The sequence below is a fragment of the Coptis chinensis genome, chromosome 6, assembly GCF_015680905.1.
Source record: "Coptis chinensis isolate HL-2020 chromosome 6, ASM1568090v1, whole genome shotgun sequence".
Taxonomy (NCBI): domain Eukaryota; kingdom Viridiplantae; phylum Streptophyta; class Magnoliopsida; order Ranunculales; family Ranunculaceae; genus Coptis; species Coptis chinensis.
This window is the reverse complement of record NC_141461.1, coordinates 19,243,954-19,260,858: the sequence shown is the minus strand read 5'-3', so window position 1 is coordinate 19,260,858 and position 16,905 is coordinate 19,243,954. Positions and strand designations below refer to the sequence as shown.

The 16,905-nt window shown below is 33.0% G+C and overlaps 1 pseudogene; it reads left to right on the top strand.

Moving 5' to 3' along the window:
• The first annotated feature begins 1,522 nt into the window (after positions 1 to 1,522).
• LOC147491958 (putative pectate lyase 4) lies at positions 1,523 to 2,431 on the top strand (annotated as a pseudogene).
• The last annotated feature ends 14,474 nt before the right edge of the window (positions 2,432 to 16,905 follow it).

Below are 16,905 nucleotides of genomic sequence, written 5' to 3'. Positions count from 1 at the left end.
GGATGGGCCCATAACAACCCCATTCTCTCCTTGGCATTCTCATCCTCTCTCATCTCCTCAAAATAATATTCTTTTGCTAACAACTCACGTAATCTCTACAATTGTGTGAGACCATTCATATCCAATCTCCTCACCTTCTGCCTTGCAGTGTAGACTTAGGATATACTAGATATGTTTTCATGATACCTATTCTTGATGGAATCCAAAATTTGTTTAGGTTTTATTCCACACTTACTCATCTCTAACAAGTACTCGAACTCTAGAACGGTCAGACGAGTAACAAATGCATGTCCTTTAAGGGTCTTCGTCAATACATGGTTGTAAATACCATTTCTAAATTCTATTTTCTAACTATCGACAGTGCCGCATTGGTAAACACCTTTTAACTTAAATGGACATTCCAATTTCTTGGTTCCCGACTTTCTCTTATTAGCCCTCCCTTCGCCTTCCTTCTTGTGTTGACCGATACACACCAGACCACTCACAAGCCAAATTCAATTTTGCTACTCGGTTTCCCTTAGCATACTCTGACTTTTCAATTACCACAACCACATTAACTTGTTTTCCTCTAGCGAATGCCCAACCAATTGCCTCGCTACGTATATAAAACACCTAAACACATAAAAAACAACAATTATTATTAATACACTAATAAAATTATATTTAGAAAATAAAAAAAAAAAATGAAATCAATGCCTACTCCATCATACATCTTTCATAGTAAATATTTCTGTTGTATCACTTCAAATCGGTTGACAATCCACGTCATTCGAGTTTGCAGAGGATCGGTTTTAGGATAGCGGCAAAGGATCCTACATATAAAATAAAACAAGGGTTTAAAACAATTTGTATAATCAGGGATTTCAAAGTCACCAAAAAAAATGAACTTCTCACTAAATTTATTCCAAACGACCCACCCACATCGGCCAATAGGGTTCCTAAACGACCCAGTCATATAGTTCCATAGAGGGTCCAAACAACCCAGCCACATCGGTCAATAGGGTTCCTAAACGACCCAGTCATGTAGTTCCATAGAGGGTCCAAACGACCCAACCATGTTGGTTGCACTAGTAGAAAAAAAGGTTTTTGTGACTGTTTTAAAATGTTATTTGTAATTGTTCTGTTCGAAACGGTCACAAATGGCAGAAATAGGCTTTTGGTTTTGAAATATTTTTTGTGACTGTTAGATATAGAACCGTCACAAATCCTTTTATTTAGGAAAGGTCCATGTGTATTGAAGATTATTTGTGACTATTCTCCCAAAACAGTGACATACTCCCCCATTTTATGTCACCTTCTTATAAAACCCATTTAGATTTCAGCCCCGTGCGCCACAACTACACGAAAAAAATAACTACTTTAGATTCACAAACGCAGCCCACGTTCAGACTCCCGCTTCCTTCAAACACTCTTACCCTTGCCCTAACCTTCTCCCCATTCTTCTCTCTCTCTCCTCTATTTTGTTGTAAATTCTTTATCTCTCTTATCCCCATTTCACACAATCCTTTATCTCGCTACTTGGATGCACCAACAGTTTTACCATTTAAGAAAAACTAAAAGCCCTCGACACATAGATTCTAGCTTGAGAGCTCTAGCTGCTCAAGTTGAAGGGTTTGGCCGGTTAGCTATCGGTGGTCTTCATGGTCCTCTTTATCATGTCACTACTCTTGTAGGTCCTCATTTTCAATTCCCTATTTTGATCAAAATTTTGGTTTAATTTATTAATATTATTTTGATTTTTTTGTTACGTAGATGATGAGCCTGGGTCGCTTTGTCAAGGGTGCCGCTAGAAAGAACCACTGTGGATTGGCTTTGAAGTTTCTAGCACAATTCATCTTCTTACTTGACTGTCTCATCCTTTAAGATGATTGATGGTCGTGGCCAGCGGATAAAATTTACTGGAAAGGGTCTAAGGCTGAAGGAATGTGAACACGTTATAATATGCAATTTGGATTTTGAGGGTGGTAGAGGGCCTGATGTTGATGGTATTCAAATTAAACCCAAGTCAAGGCACATATGGATTGACAGATGCAGCTTGCGTGATTATGAAAATGGATTAATTGATATTACTCAAGAAAGCACAGATATTACCATTTCTAGGTAAGGGAGGTTATCATCTGTTTGCCATTAGTTAAGATTTTTGTATGGGATTGACATAGTTTGATAGTCAGTTTTCTTTGCTTGAGGCTTCAAATGTCACTTCTCAGGACACAAGACGATGCTTATAGGAGCAAACCCCACTCACATTGGTGACAGATGCATCAGGGTGACCATTCACCATTGCTTTTTTTTATGGTACGCGATAGCGACACCCTCGTGTAAGATATGGGAAGGTTCATTTGTACAACAATTACACCAGGGATTGGGGCATATCGTCGTCAACTTTGCCATACAAGTGAAGTTCTCCAACTTGGCTCAAAATCTCATCTTAAGATGTAAGCAGCAACAAACACAAACAACCACTCAAATCTAATTTAATATTTATTAACCATTTCATCACTACTGAGATTCACTCTCCTCTTCATTATGTTTTCAGGTTGAGGAGAACATCCCCAAGTTTCTTAGGAATTGAAAGGTTTACCTCCATCTCAAATTGATGTGATTCTTTGTGATTCTCACAGTATCGCTCAGGTTAAAATTGTCACTGGTAGCAAGATCTTGCGTATTCTCCAGGCCCACAGTATTGATTTTATTAGTTTATATTTATTTATTGGCTTATTTTTGTATTTGAGTTATAAGTGCTCATAATTAAAAATGGTTGTTTTATATTGCTGGGTTATAGCCTTATAGGGCTTACACATGAGATCCCTAAAGATATGTACCATTTGGAGAGGAACAGAAAGGATAAGGACAACACGTTTATGTTGATTTTTGTTGAGAGCAGGATTCATAGGCTTGCTCATTACTATAAGAGGACTAAGAAGTTTCCCCCTGTCTGGAAATAGTGAGTGAACTCATACCTTGGATTTTTGTTAAGGCATTTGTGTTTAAATGTTTGACTTTTTGAGCTGAAATGCTGCAACTAGTAGTTTAAATTTGTTTGACGAACTTATCGTATTTTATGTGAACTGAATTTTATGAGAAAAAATTGGAGATGTTTGGGTTTTTGGCTGCAAATTGAGATATACCTTGCGTAGCATAAGTTTGTACAATGCACTACACCCCACTTGCATAGCATAAGTTCGTACACAGTACACTTTCTCCTTGCTAGTTTGGGTACTATTATGATCTAGCACTACGTGAAAAAGGGCTTTTGACAAATTGGCAGCATCTTAGCTTTGACTCGGTTTGTTTTCTTTGTATCATAGATTTTAAGACTAACCTTAATTAACTTATCTATCATGACTTATTATAGGAAACGAGTGTAGTGACCCTAATTATCTTACTTGAAATTCCATTGTATGATTTTGTTTGTTCTTTACAGTAAAGGTAGTTCCAATAAGCAATAAACAATGGGCTTATGTATCGTGTTTTACCAAACTTGATGTAGTTTTATTATGGTATACAGGAGGTACTTCATGTGGGTCATGCTAAATTTTATTTGTAGTTCTATATATGGTGCAGTAAGAGGACGTGCCATGACTTAAAAGTTCAAGCAGAAGCATTGATCTTGTTTGCAAATCGTTTAGATGGGCTATTAAAGTGTGTGTTGCATCCAAGCAATGCATTTGGACCCGGGTAATGATGACATTTCTTTCACGTGTATGATAATGAAATGAGGACAATAAGATATTGTTTAGTAATGGGACTAGTGGTGTATGATAATGAGGACATTTCTTTCAGTTGTGTTAAACAACTATGATAAACTTGTATAACCGTGATATAGATTTCAAAGGAAACATGATTAAGGATCGAGTCAGATAGGCATGGCTGGCCAAGATCAACTATTGCTCACTACAATATTAGAGAACTCAACCAAGGAGGCATCTTTACATATTCTATTGTAGATTGGTGGGTAGGAGATATAAGGTATGTACAATCTGTTTATAGCCTTCACAGACTCTATTGTAGATTGGTGGGTATGAGATATAAGGTATTTGGTTGATGTTAGTGGTTCACTTGGAAAGTTTGGTATATGGTAAGGATTAGTGAGAGATTCCTTGTTGATTGAAACTAAGTTTCTTTCTAGTGTAAATAAATCCATATTGTCTATGAATTTAGTTTTGCATAAAAAACTTAATAAGATCATGAGTACTTAGGCTAATGACAAGGTGTCTAGGTCCAGACGCATTCAATTTTTGTTTTCATTGTTTTCTCTTAGCTTCAGCATGTCTCGAACCTTAAATGCCCTCATTTTGTTTTTTGTTTTTTTTTGGTTCAGTAAAAGTTGTTTGCCTTTAGAATACCCCCCCCCCCCCTTTCATTTCACCTTCTTTGGTATTTTTCCTTTTTTAAGTTTCTACATTCCAGTTTTCTTGCAGTTTTTGTTTCTTACTTATATAGTTATTTCTTCATTGAAACCCCATTAACTGATTATATTTGTTCTTTACAAAAGGTAGAGGTTGATTTGGGCATGTATCATGGGATCCCAAACAAGTCTTTAATGGAAAGGTTAATATGCAGGTGAGCAACACATTTAATTACTAAATGGGGTTTTCTTTACTGTTGTATAAAGAATAAGTATGTTTGAGTAGGACAAAGTAGGGGCTGATCTTGGTACAGGTAATGGACTGCATTCTCATTCATCTTGGGGGCTGGAATACGGTTCTTTGGTAGACTTAGATTTAGTCATCTTTCTGACTGAAATTAAGCTATCCAGTGGACTGCTTTCCTTGCAGTTTTCGTGCTGCATTTCAACCACAAAGTGTATTGGTTTTTAGGCGCACCATGTAGTTGTGGCAAGGTTATCCATTGGACTGATTTTCAAGATATCCGTTGGCTGCATCGACACCATCTATTTGATTGAATTGTAGTGGTTTTTTGGACCAGGAATTTGGCCGTGTGGAGTTCTAAAATTTTTGGTAGAAAGGATATCAGAATGGCATTTTTCTTTGATATTCTTATCTTTTATTCTTGTTCTTAGAACTACTTGTTGCAGAATGGCATTTCAGACTAGTGATGTAACGTCTTGATGAAGAGTCAACTGCATGTAAAATCCTTCAAGAAAAGTTGGAGGTTTATGTGCATATTTGGAGTTTGGAAGTACTTTTCAGGTACTTAAAGTTGAATGACGAACAATTTTTTATTTATATTCTAGTGTTGAATTGTCGTGTTCTAGTATTGAACTTTCGAGTTCTAGTGATGAAGTGATGAACTGTCAAGTTCTACTATTGAACTGTCGAGCTCTAAAGGAAGAACTACATATGACTTGATCCATGAAAAGGTACATAGGTAGCCACCTAACACAGCCATTTCTATAGGTAGATACCCACCCCGTAGAGTTCTTTGTTTCTGATGTTTAATAATTGTTTTATTTCATAACTATATATATATATATGTGTGTGTGTGTGTGTGTGTGTGTGTGTGTGTGTGTGTGTGTGTGTGTGTGTGTGTGTGTTAGAGCGTGTTTAGTGTGATCTGTGTGATATATTTAATATTGGATCCTTACGTATTTTTGCTTGGAAGAACTGAAATTAATTAAGTGATTTAGGTTTAATGTTTTACGTATGTCATTTAGTTACAAATAGGCAGATATGATGCGGGAATTGCAATGAGAGTAAGTTTTACTATAACTTAAATATTTATTGCTATGGGTGTCATTATTTCTAGGCGTGTTAGTATCCACCCGATTGCCATATTAGAGATATCTTTATTTGTTTAGTTTTTGTAGTCGATATTAGTTTGGTACTCAAGTGATCTAGCATTTGTCAATCCTTCGTTTATGGGTGTATTTGGAATATGTAGGGTTAGATGGTTTTGTTGAGGTTGTTTGGGTAACGTGGAGATGTATATATATTAGTTGTATTGTATAAGTCGTGTATTAGGGTTTTTTGGATGTTGTTTGTATATTTATAGTTTTCTTCGTATTCGAGGATTGGTTACTTGACTTAACTGGCATTAGTCGAGATGGTTAAGTAGTTGGTTCTATGAATCAATATATCTTTTAGTAGTTGGGTTTATGACTAAAGTATGAGCTTTTATATTTAGTTTGGATGTATTCTTATTAAATTTTCAGGTTATGACAGGTTTTATATTTATGAAATATCGAAAATACAGAGAAGACTTTGCCGAAAATTTTCCAAATAAGCCACGTGTCATAGGTTTGAGTTTTGGGGCATTACATCCTCCCTTGTCTAACTTTACAAATGTTGATATTTGACTTTGTACAACCCTATTTTCATATTCACTAAAGCTTAGAAGCACTTGTTATATAAATTTTATTTGTTTTGTAGTTCTCTTCACTGGAATAATCATTAAAGCCAGGTAATGATTTTATTGTCATTCACTTAATCTTTAGCATTTTTAAGATTTGGTGGGATCAACAATGGTCGCTAGGTATTCGATGAAGATGGCTTAGTACTGTAGTGTGGTAGCTGCCCAAGCCTTGCATGTTTTGATCTTTTTGTTCCTTAGTTTTTATTTCTTATTTCTTATATTTTTAACTTTTGCAAATCAAGAAACTTTCTGGCCAGCAAGATGACTTCCACCTCGGATAGATGTCAAACTATGATGAACTATGATGAAGACTAATCATGAGTGTTTGACGTGAGTGTAACTTGGTCACAATTCTTTCTTAATTCATTCATTTGTATATTATTAAGTACATATTGATTACCTAAGTCTTATGTTTATTTTTGCTGCTAGAATGTTCAATGAAGTTAGCATTTATGAATGCTATTTGAATTTTACTAGACTATATTTTAGGTGTATACTAGATTTTGGACCCGGACCTACGCTCGGGATCTATTAAATATTTTGTGGGCTGAAACCAATTTCCAATTCCCATTATTTATTTTTTGAGATCAGTTCAATGCAGTTGCATCCAGTTTCTGATTGATCGTTAATTATCCTTTTCGGTTAGTTCAATACATTTGCATCAAATTCCCAATTTTCTATTAATTGTTTTTTGAGGTCAATTAAATGCATTTGCATCAAGTTTCTGATTTCCCGTTAATTATTCTGTGAGATTAGTTTAATGTGTTTGCATCAAGTTTTCGATTTCTCGTGTTTATTATTTGATAAAGTTGCATTTGCATCTAGTTTCCGATTTCCCGTTAATTATTGTTTGAGGTTAGTTCAATGAGTTTGCATCTAGTTTCCGATTTCCCGTTAATTATTTTTTGAGGTTTTGCATCCAATATATTTTTTAAGATTAGTTCAATGCAGTTGCATCCGATTTTCGATTTTCCGTTAATTATTTTTTAAGATTAGTTCCACGCATTTGCATTATGTTCCCAATTTATAATTAATTTTTCTTTGAGGTTAGTTTAATACAGTTGCATCCAGTTTTCGATTTCCCGTTAATTTAATCTTTGAGGGTTAGCTCAATGCATTTGTATCCAGTTTCTGATTTTCCGACAATTATTTTTTTATGTTAGTTTGATGTATTTGTATCCAAATTTTGATTTTCTGTTAATTATTTTTTGAGATTAGTTTAATGCAGTTGTATCCATATTCTGATTTTCTATTAATTACTTTTTAAGATTAGTTTAATGCTTGCATTTGCATCCAGTTTCCGATTTCCCGTTAAATATTATTTGAGGTTAGTTCGATGCATTTGCATCCAGTTTTCCGTTCCCCATTAATTGTTTTTTGTCGTTAATTTCATTCAATATTATATATATTTTAAAATATTTGTCATTATTGCTTTGCCGTTATTTTTTTTTTTATTTTTTCTATTATATATTTTGTATAATTATTTTTAACTATATTTTGAAGCCATGTTAAGGATATATTCGAAATAAGTTGGTGTTTTATCATAGATACTAAAATTGTATGATTTGTAATAGGAAATTAGTTTATACAAATCACCTATTTTTTAGCAATTTTTTTTTATTTGATCAAATATAAATTAGTTTTTACTAATCACCTATTTTTTAGCAATTTTTTTATTTGATCAAATATATAAGAATTGGAACACTAAAAGTGTTTGATTCGTATTTCTACAAATCACCTATTTTTTTAGTAATTTTTTTTTATTTGATCAAATATATAAGAATTGGAAATACACTCAAACTCTCCAAATATAAGAATTGGAAATACACTCAAACTCTCCAAATATAAGAATTAGAAATACACTCAAACTCTTCAAAGATCTTTCATATTAGAGTGCCACATAAAATAGAAAAAAAAAAACTAACTCTCATATTAGAGTGCCACATAGGAGAGAGAAAATCCTTCTTTAAAGGTCTCTGCTTTAGTATATAGATATTTAGGTGTATATTTGTTGCAGGTCCAATTCAATGTGAAATGTCTGTTTTCAAATATATACAGTTTTTTTTTTAAAAAAATATAACATTTATCACCGTTTTGCCAGAACTGTCACAAAATATACATTTTTTTGTGACGGTTTTTGAGCAGTTGTTACCGTTTTATGTGGTGGAGATAGGCTAGTCTGGAACAAATATTTGTGACGGTTTGGGGGGCGGTTTTGGGGGAAAAAAATAGTGACAAAAAGTCTTTTGTTACTATTTTTAACAGTGATATAAAACATTTTTTCTTGTAGTGTTGCTAGAGTTCCCAAACGAGCCAGAGGTGTCGTTTGGACTCGGGTTCTAAATGTTGTTGATTCATTCATTCAAGTGTTTTGCATTCATTCAATCAATCAAGTGTTTTACATTCATTCTAATAAATGCTCTCTTGTAGATTCATTCAATCAATCAAATGTTTTGTATTCATTCTAATAAAGTGTTACCTTATTATTTAGGTTTGCTTATCTTTGTCGTCAACGATTTCTCGAAATCTCATTTGCTCGACTAGTCGCATCTTCTATTTCTTCAACTTCTTCACCTTCACCTTCAATATTTTTTGTCACTTCTTCACTTTCTATTGGTTGTTATTCACTTTCAACATTTCTTCTATTTTCTCCTTCTCTAATTTGTTGTTGCACCTCAAGTATTACCTCAAATGCTTTCTCTTCATCTTCGTGCTTCATTTAGGATTTTGATTGGGTTTTGATTGAGTATGAAAATAGTAAGCAGTAAATGAGAAAGTTGATTATTTGATTGAGCATGAAAAAAGAGTAAGGAGTAAATGAGAAACTTGAGTATTCTATATAGAGATATTTGAAATTTTGATATATTTCGAATAATTGAGTGAAATATATTTGTAAACCCTAAACCCCAAACTAGTTTATTATTCACAATTGAAAAAAAAAATAAAATAACAAGTTTAGATATAAAACAAATTATTATTTTAGATTTGGATAATTGAGTGAAATACGTTTGAAATTAAATTTTGTTTATGTCGGTACGAAATTTGTAAACCCTTAACCCTAAACCCCAAACCCCAAAGCCCAAACCCCAAACTAGTTTATGATTCACAATTTGAAAAGAAAATGGAAAGTAACAAGTTTAGATATAAAAAAAAATATTATTTCTAATAATTAAGTAAAATATGTTGGTACAAAATTTGTAAACCCTAAACCCTAAACCCCAAACCCCAAACTAGTTTATGATTCACAATTTGAAAAAGAAAATAAAAAATAACAAGTTTAGATATAAAACAAATTATTATTTTGAATAATTGACTGAAATATGTTGGTATGAAATTTATAAACCCTAAACCCCAAACCCCAAACCAATTTATGATTCACAATTGAAAAAAAAAATGAAAAATAACAAGTTTAGATATAAAACAAATTATTATTTTAGATTTTGGCATGTTTGATTACATGTTTTAACTTGGTTATATATACTATGTCATAACAGATAAAAAGTGCAGAGTGCATGTAATTGTGTTGGTGCAACTAATTGTATTATTCATAACCCAATTTTTTAAATCGGATTTCAATTTTGCTAATTCAATTGAGATGTGTTGATAATTGATCATTACTAATTCAATTTTACAGATCATTGTTTAAATAAATTATTGTACAATTATAATCGATTAATGATTTTGTATTATAAGAAAAGTGTTCAATATTTATGTATAACTGTATAAGAAAAGTGTAATTAGTATTTATGTAATCAATTTTTATTGGTTAATCGGGCAAATCATTGGTTTATCAGAAATTTCTTTGGTTTAGAATTTCTCAATTATTTTAGTTCAAACGACTCTCCCAGGTTGCCCTATAAAAGCCCCAAACAACCCAGCCATACCGCTTGCATGTCATACCAAACAATATGTTCAAGCCGTTTGAGTGTACACTCAAACGATATGGTGGTACTATTTGAGTGTACACTCAAACGACATGATCAGACCGTTCCATGGAGATTCTAGGAGCCAATTCTCAAATGACATGCTCAGACCGCGTGGATGTACTCTAGAACGACATGGTGGTATCATTTGAGTGTATACTCAAACGACATGGTGAGACCGACACTCAAACGACCCAGAGATTTCGTTACGGCGAAACCGGTTGAATTAGTTGTTGGCCTAGACTTTGATGGCAAACTTGTAATATGACAAATTTTTAAAATTTCTTTATTTTTTAGAGTTATCCAATCCAATTTGATGAGTGCCCAATTAAACTACCAAAAAGAAAGAGACTTGGATATAAACACAACAAAAAGATGATAACAGGAAAGAGAAAGAGAGGAGTAGTTGGCGAAGGAGCGGGCAAATATCATAATCAGACCTATCCTTGTCTCTATTTTTCTGTTTATTATTTCTTGAGATCTACTGTGATATATTAGACAACGAATTTAGAAATTTGGTTGTAGATCAGTAGATCGCTTGTTCTAAAAGTTGGAGGATGGCAGTTGTGAAGCAAGTAAGCAACATACTGCTTTCCAATTCAAATCCATTTATATTTTTAGAGATGAATTCAGCTTGACCAAGGCATAGACTTATTCATTTTGGTTTGAATTTTGAGATGCCAAATTCAACAAATATATATCGTTATGCATGGTATTTTTCAGACATCTACTGGAAACCCCAAATTTTTTAGATCTATGAAGTTTTGAATAAGGGTGGAATTTGAGCTAAACAAGCCGAGTTTTACCATGCTCAAGCTCGGCTCGCTAATTACACGAGCTTTAAATTGAGTTCGAACCGAGCTTAAACGAGCCAAGCCCAAGCCGAGCTCCGAGCCCTCGGTTATTTTACACTATAAATATGCTATTTAAACTAAACGAGCTGAGCTTCATCAAGCTCATTTATTACACGAGCTTTTATTTGAACTTCGAGCTCTACTCATATATAGTAAATGGCTCGAGCTCGAGCCGAAATAAAAACGAAAGCAGCCCAAACCGAGCTCTAAGCCCTCGGCTCAAATTCCACCTTAGTTTTGAACTGTCAATATTTCAATAAAATCATATCCTTGACTATTTTCTTAATTTTCCGGTCTTCAAATGAAGGAATTGAGCCAAGGATCTTTCTACTCACCCCGTATATTGTTCTTTTCGTTCCTATTAGAAAATTATTATTGTACGAAATTATAAAAAAAATAATTCTTTATATTTATAATATAAAAATATATATAATATAAAAAAAAAAAAAAATATCTTTTCTATGAAAATTTGTTCAGAATAGAAAAGAAACCTCTCTTTATATTTCGAATTGAAGAACCCCGACTCCCTCCCTGAAAACGAAGAACAATTAGCATCATGTACGTCAAATCACATTCAATCATAGAACCCCCGAGTTCCCGAATCACGACCATGTACAATTAGAATTCAATAAATTTATTTCTTTATGATAAAATTGGAAGGCCTGTCAATGCTTTCTGCGTGACAAATATGTTAATGTTACATGACCAAAATTCGAGCTTATATGTGTTTGATTATTAACTGCCCCACTTAATAAAAACAACGTTACTTACCTTCTTAATATTTTTCCAAAAAGTTAAAAATATATTTATAATACTTGTACAAACAAAAAAAAAGGCGATTAGATAATCCCTAAGGCCCTAATCAAGACTCTTCAATGAATTCATAAATTGTTTTGCATTTCTTTGTTTGCTCTTGCAAAATATTATACTAAGTTGTATATAGCACTTTGTCTGATTTCAGTAAAACTTCAAGTTTCCAGAAATATTTCACAACTTACAACCCAAATAGATGACGTGACTGTACTGTGGATGCATACGGCTTTGCAGCAGCAGCATGAATCCAGGGATTGGGAAGTAGATGCTGAGTATAGGTTCTGATACACAGCTACAAACGAATCCCCAAAATATGCTGTCCTTTTGGGGAAGAGCCAAATATCCCACATAAACTAACTAAAGGTAATTAAGAAAAAAACAATATCAGTGGAATATAGCTGGCTGAAACTGTGACGTTATTTTCACCCGTTTCAAAATCAGCGGTTAAGGGTTACGTCTCATACTAACCGACAAAACCACCTCTTGGTCCCACTCTAACTTACTCAACCCCTACGTAGCCAGATTCTCAAGCGACACGACAAGATTTCTAGCTATTTGGGGCTTGTGCTTAAACTTTGATGTCTGAAGTTGAGCAATCATCCGTTATCCACGTGGTATTTGTCCCTACACGTGTGGACTTCATCTGCTTATTTTCCACGTGTTATCACCGTTCAATAATTCTGGTGAGAGAATAAGAGAAAGATGATCGACGGAGTGTTATGGACTTATGGTGGGGTTTGGTAGGCTAATTAGCAGGCACGTTTTTCTTTTTGATGTTTTTAAACTTTCTTTCTTGCATGAATATTATTGTATTAGAAAAGATAAAGTTTATTAAAGTGAGATCAAACTTTATAATTGATGTACTTAGGGAAGGACTTATTAGGGAATCTTGAAAACTTTATTTTAGGTCGATCTGCAGCGCCTCAAAAGAATTGTTAACTGAAAAGTTTGATTCCATCTATTTGTGAGGAAACACCATTGAAATTTCTCTACCATGTGATGTTTTTTGTATTCACAAATAATATTGGAAGTAAAAGTGAAATGGCAGAACTTCATAAAGATACATTTAGATTAACTAAGCATTGGTAGAATATTTATGATAAATAAAGGACTAAACGTATGTGACTCGTGAGAAAAATTGTCTTTGCTTCCGGTAAAAACACTCAATTTTTTAACCAAATCAAAAAAACATCAACCAATTTTAAGATAAATATCAAATATCTGACATCAAATTATGCGGTTTTGGATAAATCACGCCATATAGTCTACGCGGCTTTCTCAAAACCGCACCACTGAAGCCCATCTTAAAAGCTTAAGCCCACGCAGTTTAAAATTGCGCGATGTGTCGCACATTAACTGTCTTTTTTTTTCTCTTTCCAAATATCTCGCGCGGTTTTCACAAAACCGCGTGATTGTTCATGCGGTGTTTAAAAAACCGCACGATTTTTTCAAAACCGCGAAAGATATTTGATATAGCACCCAAATTAGAACCAAATTTTTGCTGATTTGGTGTTTGGTTTAGTATTTTCATCAACATGTGTCTCTCTTGAAGATGATGAAAAAACTTTGGTGTTTGATACTAGGATAGTATCTCACCTAAAGATGCTATAATTACCCAATTACCCAGGTGACATGATCAGGGCCGACTTTACACTATAAGCAAATAAGCAACTGCTTAGGCCCCACAGCCCAAGGGCCCCCAATATAATTTAGCCCACTATTGTTTTTCAACCCATTATTTTAACAGTTTATAACGTTTTAAATTGAAAATTAGAAAATTAAATTAGTTCTAAAACCCTTTGTTTCCCTCGCTCGCTCTATCCTACAGTTTTCCTTGTCTTTCTCCAACAAAAAAACTCTTCGTATCCATTAGTATTCGGATTTTGTTTAGAGCTCCCAAATGTCTTGAGCCACCCCTGGACGTAATCACATGATTGTTCATTGTTATCTCAAATTATGAAAGATGATTGAATTACACTATACAGTTACTTAATCCCCTGACAATTTCCTAGTTATCCTTGTTATATTTTTCGAACAGAGTTTTTTTTTTTTTCTAACGTTCAAAGTAGAAAAAACATATCAACATGGGAAATTGCTTTGAACAATTGAACGACATAATGCATGGTCTTATACTTTGCAATGTTTGCATGCTAAACTTTCTGATATCTGCGGAGTTTTTGGGTATCAACAGGCATCTAAACATGACATGTCCGAATTCAATTCTTCATCTGCATCAAATTTTTTATTTTGTAAAGTTGTAATAGTCAAACACGACATAATAATCTTAGTATATACCGATCTGCTAAGAGTCCACACTCCACACTTTGATCGTCATCGTCTCATCGATATTTCAAACTTTGACAAGCTGTTTTTTTACAGTAACTCAGTAAGGACCTATGTATGGGCCGCTGGGCCTTGAGCCCTGCCTAAAAGAAATCATTAACTCCTCGCGCATCTCTTAAATCTTAAATATCGTTTTTATCCTTGGCCTCACGACTCACGAGTTTGGTTTAATGGTCAAAACACGCGTAAGGAATGCCGCACGTGCCTGAAACAAAACGATTTGTATGCAGTTGAAATTTGAAACAGCTGTCCCCACGGCTGCATTCTTTATGATTGAAGTATTGAACTATTGAAGTACGATCCGTGTATCTCGTTTCTTTTTCTGTTTGTTTCGTTTTTTTCTGTTTTTAACCGCACTATCATGCCTTCAAGACTTATCTGTACACATTATCGGGAAAAAAAAAGACTTGTCTGTTGTACCCATCCACCACAAAATGCTTCAACTAGGCATGAAAATGAAATGGACTGGTGGACAGTCACCATACAATATGTTAAGTTGCAAAAATGGACTGAGAAGAACATATATAATACTATCTAGAACTTTGAACTCTTACCTATAATCTACATGCACTATAGGATAAGTATGAGTGTAAATGTTTAAATTTATACTAAAGATTAAAACTTAGCTTATGGCTCTTAAATTATAATTATGAAGAGGGGATGGTTTTGTTTGGTGTTAATGACTGCTCTTCATAAGTAAAAAAATGTATACGTATTTAACATTGTGTAAGTCAGACTGGAATCAAGCCACATGTAACTCGGTCTTTGAGGTTGGTTTTTATAGATATTGAGAATATACATTGGGTGTCACACATGTACTAATGAATACAGATGTGCGGTCAAGATGAGAAGCATGTGTCTATGGGAAGCACGTGGATAGTAGTTATAGACATTTAGGCTTACCTAAGTTGGCATAGAGTGTAATGATGATGTTTCCCGTAATTATAGTGGATAGCTATAATGGTGCATGTATTACGACGAGAAAAAAACTTAAGGATAAAGTTAATAATGATGACAGTAATAAGTGATGACGCCACGAGATGGAGGGTCGAGTGACGAGTCATTGGGTCACTGAGTATGCAAATGTTTGGAGTTGTTTGCGAGTCTTGTGCACATCACGTGACTGGTGAGATGTCCATTACAATGAGTAAGTGTTGATGTGCTTAAAGAACAAACTTTACGTACGTCCAAATTCTTGAAAGATTAATGACAAAGAAAATAATTTGTCAAATGAATATTTTTCTCATATATATATATATATATATATATATATATATATATATATATATATATATATATATATATATATACCACAAACAAAGTGTCGATATCCTTGAATGCTGATTATATTTCTAAAATCACTATATATTTTATGGAAATTTGGACTCTATGTATGTACTTTATTTTGAGAAATTTTTTGCTCCTAAGCGCTTAGAAGCGAAAAGTCTCCTAAGCACCAATACACCACATATCCACTATCTGTTAACTATTGATTAATTCTAGTTAAATTAAATATAACCAAATATTTATTTTATTCTCTCTCTAAATCATCTTATTCTTTTTTTCACAAATCTTTTTTTTTCTTTGTGTTTCCATAAAAATAAAATAAAATAAAAAATTTCAATTAAAATTTTAAAAAATTACAATTTTTTAAAAAATTTATGTTGCAGATTTATCTTCGTTCAATTACAACACAAATTTCTCAATTTTATTTTTTTATTGGCTATTATCATCGGTATTTTGGTTTGAAATAAAATTATAATTTGTAATCAAGAAATTGGGTCAGGGAGCCTATTTTAGAAAAATTTACACTTAAAAGATTGAAAAATATTATTTTATAGATTTCTATTACTTACCTTTTTTATATAGTGAAAATTATTTGTACAAGGAAAAAAAACAAGATTCAAAAGTGTTATCTATAACTACCCACATTTTTTGGAGGTGGACAATTTAGTTATTGAGATTTGTAACAATTTTATTCTTTTTTTTTACCCTTATATAACAAAATTAAATATTTTCACTAAAAACGATATAATTTAATTACAACCACCTATTTTGCATTTTTAAATGCATATGCACAAATATAAACCACCAACGTAGTAAACTTATTTAAAAATACTAATGCATTTTAAAATGCATACACAAAATGCATTTTATTATTTAGTAGTTTCGACCAACTACTGTGAAATACAATAAGTTAGTTTAGGGTTTAGTGTCTAAAGGTTTATGGTTTAGGTTTAGGGTCTAGTTTATAGGAGTTTAAGATTCGGTGTCTTAAGGTTTAGGGTTTACACACTTAGGGTTTAGTGTCTAGACGTTTTCAAGGTTTAGTCTTAGGGTCTAGTTTACATGGATTTAGGGTTTAGGGGTTAGGCTTAGGGTATAATGTCGACAAGTTTAATTTGTGATACACCATATGCATTTGAAAATGCAAAGTAGGTGGTTGATTATAATTGAATTCTAACATTTTAAAATGTATTGTAAAACATTGAGATCAAAATAACTTAATGAATTTTAAAATGTTGAGTGAAAGTACAATACTAAATGTTTATTTTCAAATGCATTTTAAAATTTATAAAAGTTTTAGAGATTATGGGAGAGGAAATATAGTTATTTAGTAAGTGTAAATAATTAAAAGATAGTATTTTTGTCAATTG